Source organism: Papaver somniferum, chromosome 5 (genome assembly GCF_003573695.1).
Source record: "Papaver somniferum cultivar HN1 chromosome 5, ASM357369v1, whole genome shotgun sequence".
Lineage (NCBI taxonomy): Eukaryota > Viridiplantae > Streptophyta > Magnoliopsida > Ranunculales > Papaveraceae > Papaver > Papaver somniferum.
In genome coordinates, this window is record NC_039362.1 from 145,049,907 (window position 1) to 145,059,202 (window position 9,296).

Below are 9,296 nucleotides of genomic sequence, written 5' to 3' on the forward strand. Positions count from 1 at the left end.
AGCGTGAGGGAATGCTAGACGTTTGGTAATTTCTCCTCCGACCAGGACGAAAGACCCCATTGAAGCGGCTAATCCCATGCATATTGTATGTACATCTGGTTGTACAAATTGCATAGTATCATACATAGCTATTCCGGGTGTTACCCACCCACCGGGGGAGTTTATAAACAAATAAACATCTTTTGTATCATCCTCTATAGTGAGATATATCATGAGACCCATAAGTTGATTTGCGATCTCGCTATCAACTTGTTGGCCTAAAAAAATTCTTTCTCGATGAAGTCGGTTGATTAGGACAAAATTGTATCCCTTAGGGACCGTACACGCACCTTTAGATGCATACGGTTCAAAAAAAAGAATCAATGTGTCGATTCCAGCCCTCTTTATTTTCCCTTTTTTTCATAGGAGGATTTTTCTAACTCCTAATGAATGAAGGGCCTTTATTCTTCTATTTTTCAAGAAAGCAGGGTTTTGACTCACTTACCCCTAAAAACGAGCTCACTAAATTTACCCTCATTGATATATTGTTTCATCGAAATCCAATTCAAATTACGATGTCATTTTGTTCCGGAATGGGCCTCTTCAATTCGTTTAGGTTTATGCTCTACTCCGGGGAAAGATTTACCCGACCTCTATTTGCACATATAGGACAAATGATCCCAATACCGCTTCTTTTGTTTGATAATACTTTTTTTCATTTTATGTCTTCCGCTTCCGCCAATCACTGGAATAGTATGATGACTCTGTCGATTGATTGGCGGTTTGAGGTCGCTGGTATAATATAGGAATTCTTTATGATACAAAAGGTAATCATACATATTTTACCGATTGGGTTTTTTTGAACGGAGCCTGGATACTTCATTTTATTGGTCCAACCAAGCCAACCATAAATTTTTCTAATTGAAAAATGCATATTGATCCCCCAAATAAATTGCTTTAATTGCACTTCACGCTTCAAATTATTGATGGTTCAATCAATCTTTCTTGGGTGAAACAGAGGATATCTCGATCGGGGGAGTAAATGGGGAAATCCCATATGACCCAATATGTCTGACAAGTCGCACTATACGTCAACCCAAACTGAATCTTCCTCTCCAGGAATACGAAAAGGTACTTTTGGAACACAAATAGGCATTAAATGAAAGAAAAAGGTTTTTAAGTACTAATATTTCACTTTGATGTGAAAACGTAACAATGGGTTTTATTTTTTTATAATATTATGTTTTCGGGTTTTATCCCTAGATTGTAAAGTTCATCGAAGAAGACGGAATGCATAAAAAAATTATTATGAATGAGCTGCGATGTTCAAATCATGAACAAGTATCTCTAATTCACTCATCTAAAATGAGACACATCCCCCCATTGCGTATTGGTACTTATCGGGTATAGAATAAATTTGCTTCTCTTTGTTCTTACGAACAGAATTTTTCTGTTATTACCAACGGAATGCAATATAAATGCACCCTTGCTCCGAGATAATCCATTGAAAAGGAGAAGTCCATAGCATAAGAAGAGTCTTTTCCAATGCGATAAAGTAACATAGTATCTATTTTTCTTTGATAAAGGGGTATTTCCATGGGTTTGCCTTGGTATCGTGTTCATACCGTTGTATTGAATGATCCCGGCCGGTTACTTTCTATCCATATAATGCATACAGCTCTAGTTTTTGGTTGGGCCGGTTCGATGGCTCTATACAAATTAGCCGTTTTTGATCCCTCTGACCCAGTTCTTGATCCAATGTGGAGACCAGGTATGTTCGTTATATCTTTCATGACTCGTTTAGGAATAACGAATTCCTGGGGTGGTTGGAGTATCACAGGAGGGACTATAACGAATCCGGGTATTTGGAGTTACGAAGGTGTGGCCGGGGCACATATTTTGTTTTCTGGCTTGTGCTTCTTGGAAGCTATCTGGCATTGGGTATATTGGGATCTAGAAATTTTCTGTGATGAACGTACAGGAAAACCTTCTTTGGATTTTCCCAAGATCTTTGGAATTCATTTATTCCTCTCAGGGGTCGCTTTCTTTGGGTTTGGCGCATTTCATGTAACAGGCTTGTATGGTCCTGGAATATGGGTGTCCGATCCTTATGGACTGACTGGAAAAGTACAATCTGTAAATCCCGCGTAGGGTGTAGAAGGTTTTGATCCTTTTGTTCCGGGAGGAATAGCCTCTCATCATATTGCAGCAGGTACCTTAGGCATATTAGCGGGCCTCTTCCATCTTAGTGTCCGCCCGCCTCAACGTCTATACAAAGGATTACATATGGGTAATATTGAAACTGTCCTTTCCAGTAGTATCGCTGCTGTCTTTTTTGCATCTTTCGTTGTTGCTGGAACTATGTGGTATGGTTCAGCAACAACCCCGATCGAATTATTTGGTCCTACTCGTTATCAATGGGACCAAGGATATTTCCAACAAGAAATATATCGCAGGGTTAGCGCCGGGCTAGCCGAAAATCAGAGTGTATCAGAAGCTTGGTCTAAAATTCCCGAAAAATTGGCTTTTTATGATTACATTGGTAATAATCCAGCCAAAGGGGGATTATTCCGAGCGGGTTCAATGGACAGCGGGGATGGAATAGCCGTTGGGTGGTTAGGACATCCTATCTTTAGAGATAAAGAAGGCCATGAGCTTTTTGTACGTCGCATGCCTACTTTTTTTGAAACATTTCCAGTAGTTTTGGTAGACGGAGATGGAATTGTGAGAGCCGGTGTTCCTTTTAGAAGGGCAGAATCCAAGTATAGTGTCGAACAGGTAGGTGTAACTGTTGAGTTCTATGGCGGTGAACTGAATGGAGTCAATTATAGTGATCCTGCTATCGTGAAAAAATATGCTAGACGTGCTCAATTGGGCGAGATTTTTGAATTAGATCGTGCTACTTTGAAATCCGACGGTGTTTTTCGTAGCAGTCTAAGGGGTTGGTTCACTTTTGGGCATGCCTCATTTGCTTTGCTCTTCTTTTTCTGACACATTTGGCATGGTGCTAGAACTTTGTTCAGAGATGTTTTTGCTGGTATTGACCCAGATTTGGATTCTCAAGTGGAATTTGGAGCATTCCAAAAACTTGGAGATCCAACTACAAAGAGACAGGTAGTCTGAGACAACAGTACTATGGTTTCTTTCAACTCTATTTTCTATTTTTTTTTGTGATTTAACATAACATAAGGTACTGGAGAAATCTTGATTTGAATCACCATTTTTTCTTTGATTCTTGTCCTTTCTTTATCTTATCTAGGAGCTGATCCCAAATGAACAGGTGTGGAAGCTATAATTGTAAACCACGATCGAATCTATGGAAGCATTGGTTTATACATTCCTCTTAGTCTCGACTCTAGGGATTATTTTTTTCGCTATCTTTTTTCGAGAACCACCGAAGGTTCCGACTAAGAAATAATTTTTCATTATCTCAATTGAAGTAATGTAATAGGGAGGCTCATTACATTACTTCAACTAGTCCCGTGTTCCTCGAATGGATCTCTTAGTTGTTGAGAGGGCTGCCCAAAAGCGGTATATAAGGCGTACCCGGTAAAACTTACAAGTGAACCAGATATAAAGATGACGACTAGGGTTGCTGTTTCCATTATTATATAATTTCAAGACCACAATGGATCTATGATAAGATCGTTTATTTACAACGGAATGGTATACAACGTCAACATATCTCAACCAATGCAAGAGTATTTATGGCTACACAAACCGTTAAGGGTAGTTCTAGATCTGGTCCAAGAAGAACAAATGTAGGAGCTTTATTGAAACCGTTGAATTCGGAATATGGTAAAGTAGCTCCTGGATGGGGAACTACCCCTTTGATAGGTGTCGCAATGGCTTTATTTGCGGTATTCCTATGTATTATTTTAGAGATTTATAATTCTTCTGTTTTACTGGACGGGATTTCAATGAATTAGGTCCATAAGAACCATGAAGTCCTGGCTTTTCAATAGAAAATGAATTACTTAGGATTTTTTTTATAGGGCATTCTGGTAGTTCGACCACGGAATTTCTTTGTTTAGGTATTTCCGGAATATGAGTGTGTGACTTGTTATAATTGATCCTATTGATAATACAGAGAATAGGTATGTCATCTCGATAGAGATGGTTCTACCCCGTCGGATATTTATTCTAATATCTAGAGCACGAAATCCATAGATCAAGAAAAATTTGAACTATGATTCATACCTACTATTTAGACCTCGCGACCGAACTCAATTTTTTTTTTAAGGGGCATAATTATCAACCAAAGAATTTTTAGTCATTACATCTATTCATTGAATAAGTGATGATCCACAGGTTCTTACTCAAAGAACCTTTGGACTTAGCTTGGGAGCTTTATTGAATCATCGTGGTTCTAGTATGAATCTGAGGTTTCAATAAATCCATAGGGTCTCAACAAGATAATTTCTATCAACAAAAAAATCTACATTACACACAACAAAAAAATAAATAAAATAGGGAAAGAGAAGATTCAAGAGGCCTACAACGATCAACATAAAGACGAATGAGCCAACTTGATTTTTTGGCATTATCATCACAAAGAAGAGCTAAAGAAGAACTTTGGGATTTTTGGTCCTTCGTATCTTCAGAGAGACGATGGAATCCGGGATAAAGAGGAGTTTTACAAATTTCTATTACAATACAATATCCCTTTCCCTTGCACTTGCAGCTTGTATTTGTTTGTTTGGGCTTGAGCTGTACGAGATAAAATTCTCATATACGGTTCTATGAGGGGGAGTCCCCTTGGTTTACCTATCTCAATAAAGTATATGATTGGTTTGAAGAGCGTCTCGATATTCAAGCGATTGCAGATGATATAACTAGTAAATATGTTCCTCCTCATGTCAACATATTTTATTGTCTAGGGGGGATTACGCTTACTTGTTTTTTTAGTACAAGTAGCGACGGGGTTTGTTATGACTTTTTACTATCGTCCGACCGTTACCGAGGCTTTTGCCTCGGTTCAATACATAATGACTGAAGCTAACTTTGGTTGGTTAATCCGATCAGTTCATCGATGGTCAGCAAGTATGATGGTCTTAATGATGATCCTGCATGTATTTCGTGTGTATCTCACCGGTGGATTTAAAAAACCCCGCGAATTGACTTGGGTTACGAGTGTGATTCTGGGTGTATTGACCGCATCTTTTGATGTAACTGGTTATTCCTTACCTCGGGACCAAATTGGTTATTGGGCAGTAAAAATCGTGACAGGCGTACCTGATGCTATTCCTGTAATAGGATCACCCTTGGTTGAGTTATTACGAGGAAGTGCTAGTGTGGGCCAATCTACTTTAACGCGTTTTTATAGTTTACACACTTTTGTATTACCTCTGCTTACTGCCGTATTTATGTCAATGCATTTCCCAATGATACGTAAGCAAGGCATTTCTGGTCCTTTATAGAGAAGACAGATCCTAGATATTTGTAATCAATTATATATCTGTTTGGGGAGGAGGAGTAGTATTTCATTGCTAGAAATATGGATTATTGAAAAATAAGACATTTTTTTGGATATTTACCTTCAACTCTACAATATTGTATTATTTATTTGATATGAATAGTTGAAGTGGATTCTACAAAGAGAAAATGGATTATAGGAGTGTTGACTTGAACTATTGATTGGCCCGTGCAGATATATGATTTTATCCGCCACATTGGAATTGACAACCAAATGTGTCTCTGTTCCAACCACTGCGTACGCCCCATACAGAAGATAGGCTGGTTCGCTTGAGGAGAATTTTTTCTATGATCAGAGACGAATCATGTCGTGCATCACCAGGCTCCGTAAGATCCAGTAGAATAAGTGATGTGGTATGATCAAGCTTATGTTGTATCAATTGAACTTACTTAATAGTATGGAAATGCATTCATTTCCTTTGCATCGATTTCGATCTATAATACTATCAGAGTGAAACAAGGGATCTAAAGAAAAACAGAGGCTAAACTATATTAGTAACAAGTAAATCCTTTGTATGTAAGAAGACTCGAGATATTTTTGGGAGAAAAAATTGCAAGGTATGAGACGACCCAAAACGCACTTGATCATGATCAAATTTTTAAGCCTACTTGGGTATTGGGCATTTACAAGTAAGAACTGAATTCTTTGCAATGGGTAGTTGCAACTCCGGAAAATTGCATCCGGTAAATCTTTTCTTACATAGAGTCATATATGTGTGGATATGGATGACATATAGATTTTATATAGATCTATTTTACTCCTTTGATTCTTTCTCGAGCCGGATGATGAAAAATTATCATGTCCGGTTCCTTCGGGGGATGGATCCATACGAATTCACCTATCCCAATAAAAAAAAAACCTGACTTGAATGATCCTGTATTAAGAGCCAAATTGGCAAAAGGGATGGGTCATAATTATTATGGAGAACCCGCATGGCCTAACGATCTTTTATATATTTTTCCAGTAGTAATTCTAGGTATTATTGCATGTAACGTAGGTTTAGCGGTTCTAGAACCGCCAATGATTGGCGAACCTGCAGATCCGTTTGCTACTCCTTTGGAAATATTACCCGAATGGTACTTCTTTCCCGTATTTCAAATACTTCGCACAGAACCAAATAAATTGTTGGGGGTTCTTTTAATGGTTTCGGTACCGACGGGATTACTGACAGTACCCTTTTTGGAGAATGTTAATAAATTCCAAAACCCGTTTCGTCGTCCAGTAGCTACAACTGTCTTTTTGATTGGGACCGAGCTCTTTGGTTGGGTATTGGAGCAACATTACCTATTGATAAATATTTAACTTTAGTTCTTTTTTAAATTGACTCAACCGTGAAATAAAAATAAAAAAACGACGTATTTCATATGTAAATAATTCTTTTATTATATGTTATATGATACCAAAAAGAACAAATTGCAAGCGAAATTTTTTATTATAGGGGGAAATAATGATGTGGAAAACAAGACAGGGATTCTCTACAATGACACTGTATACCAATTGAAATGGATGTAGCGCAGCTTGGTAGCGCGTTTTTTTTTGGTACAAAATGTCACGGGTTCAAATCCTGTCATCCCTACCTATTACTTTTCCCGCGGACAGTAATTGAGATCGATCATAATTGTACATACATTATGATACTATAGACATGCAAAGTTTATTGGGCCTACAAAGATAATACTTTTTTATGGTCTTATCTATTGTGATAAGAAGACGCTCTTAGTTCAGTTCGGTAGAACGTGGGTCTCCAAAACCCGATGTCGTAGGTTCAAATCCTACAGAGCGTGATTCTGTTCTCGAATTACAATGAAATAACTCCACCAACTTAAACAGAAACCTTAATTTGACCTCCTGTGAATTAAAAAAGGAGGAGGTCAATCAAAAACGAGATGTTACTTAATCAAAGGTCCAACTGATCACCGCATCTGTATTGTAAATATGCAGTTACGAATAATCCATCCAAAGTAATAGGAATTAGACCTAACACGATTCCAAATAGTAAAACTTCAATCATTTCGGTTTGTTTGAAAGGGGAAAAATAGAGGTAATATCTATTCTTAAATATAAATCCGAATCGAGAAATGAATCTGAATGATCAAGAATTGACGTGGGAAGTCACTATAGAATACCTAGAACTAGAATATCACAGAAAAAGTTTTTTTTTGAATTGTTCATTCAATTCATTTCAAATAAGTCGTATCTTGCTCAGACCAATAAAAAGAGCGGGAGTTATAGTTGAAGCCGCCAGTAGAAAACCGAAATAACTAGTTAGAGTAGGCATAAAGGAGCTAAATAAGATACGTTTTTTTATACATATGGTGATAAAACATTTACCTAAGTTTACATTACATAAAAAAAATAAACTGAAAAAATCTGCTCCAATTAAAAGTTTTTTATTCATCAATCATTATAGACGGCACTAACAAAGATAGGGTGACAGAAGTAGAAAAAAGATTGATCTAGTGATCCATTATCTATAACATCTACCGATTCCGTTATTTTGAATCAATAGATTCGTTGAAAAACTATTGAGTAAAGTAATATTGAGTAAAGTAAAAAGAACAAACTTTGTAGTGGAATTTCGTTCATTTCGTAAGGTAAACTCTTTTTGAATAACTATGGAATCAAATCGAAAATCTTTTCCATTTTGATCATTTCTTTATAAATTGTATATAATAAAGTTTCCTTTTTGGAGCAAAGGACCTTATCACAACACCTTTAACCTCATAAAATGAAGTCGTAGGCTCTTTAATTGTACATAATATCTCACAAATGCTAAGAAAAAAGTATCGCACGATCGCTGGACGAAATAAGAGCTTTATTTTGGGACAACTCAATTCTAAGACTAGTCATTCTATTATCTTTTCCTTTTAGGTTCTACATGCTGCCTTTCCATATTAGGGAATCCCTCTCTTCTATCTAGGTCAAGAAGATAAAGAACCTTTGGCTGTAATACGACAATGGTTGTATCACGAATATTGATTGATTCTTCCTTTTTTTCTTTGGTCGAATACTATCTACTCCTATTATTGTACTACTAATCCATTCCTTGAACCGAAAGGATTCGAAGAAAAACCCGTTCTATACAACCAAGAAAAGAGGTTTCTATATTTCACATCTAATAGAATTGTGTGAATATGATAACCTCTTTCATTAATTATTAGAACCCAACCCGGCGAACTCAAGCTTTGGGTAATATTTATCGGATAGAGATTCAGGAAGAGGAGGGCCATATTTTTCGGTAATATTAATTTTTACGCGAAGATCGCAGGTTCGAGACCTGCATGGGCCATATTTTTTAAGAAACCAAACATGTTGCTCAATCATTTTTCCATCTAATCTGCTTTCAATAAACTTTTTTCTCAATCATTTTGCCATATAATTTGCTTTCAATTAATTTTGACAAGTTTGAGATTGGCTTTAGTCCCAAAATGAATAAATATCTAATGTCATTCAGAGGAATAAGATAGAGACTTTTGAGCATTTAGAGGATGAATTTTATGATAAATTAGCGGCTTGGAAGAGTATGAAGCTAAGTTAGCCTGCTTGGATCAGTAGCCTCTCATCACCCAGTTGTTTTTCCTGTATATGTCGAGAAAGCTCAGAGATAGGTTTGATAGTATTCGTCGGAATTCTTTTACAACAAAATTTGAAATAAAAAAAGATTAAGTCTTTAAGGGTTGGGATAATATTGTTATACCGAAATTCTTAGGGGCTTGAACATTAAGAAAACAACAGACTTGAATAATGCTCTTCTCGTTATGTTAGCATGGAAAATGTTGTGTGAATTTAACTCTTTATGTTGTTGGATTTTGAAACATAAATATCACCCAAATAGTAGGTA

At 36.7% G+C, this 9,296-nt stretch overlaps 1 non-coding gene and 1 pseudogene across 1 annotated transcript; both read left to right on the top strand.

The window, feature by feature from the left end:
* The first annotated feature begins 1,563 nt into the window (after positions 1-1,563).
* LOC113283069 lies at positions 1,564-6,774 on the top strand (annotated as a pseudogene).
* A 391-nt stretch (positions 6,775-7,165) lies between these two features.
* On the top strand, positions 7,166-7,239 carry TRNAW-CCA. Its single transcript has one exon. It is a non-coding gene; the product is annotated as a tRNA-Trp (tRNA).
* The last annotated feature ends 2,057 nt before the right edge of the window (positions 7,240-9,296 follow it).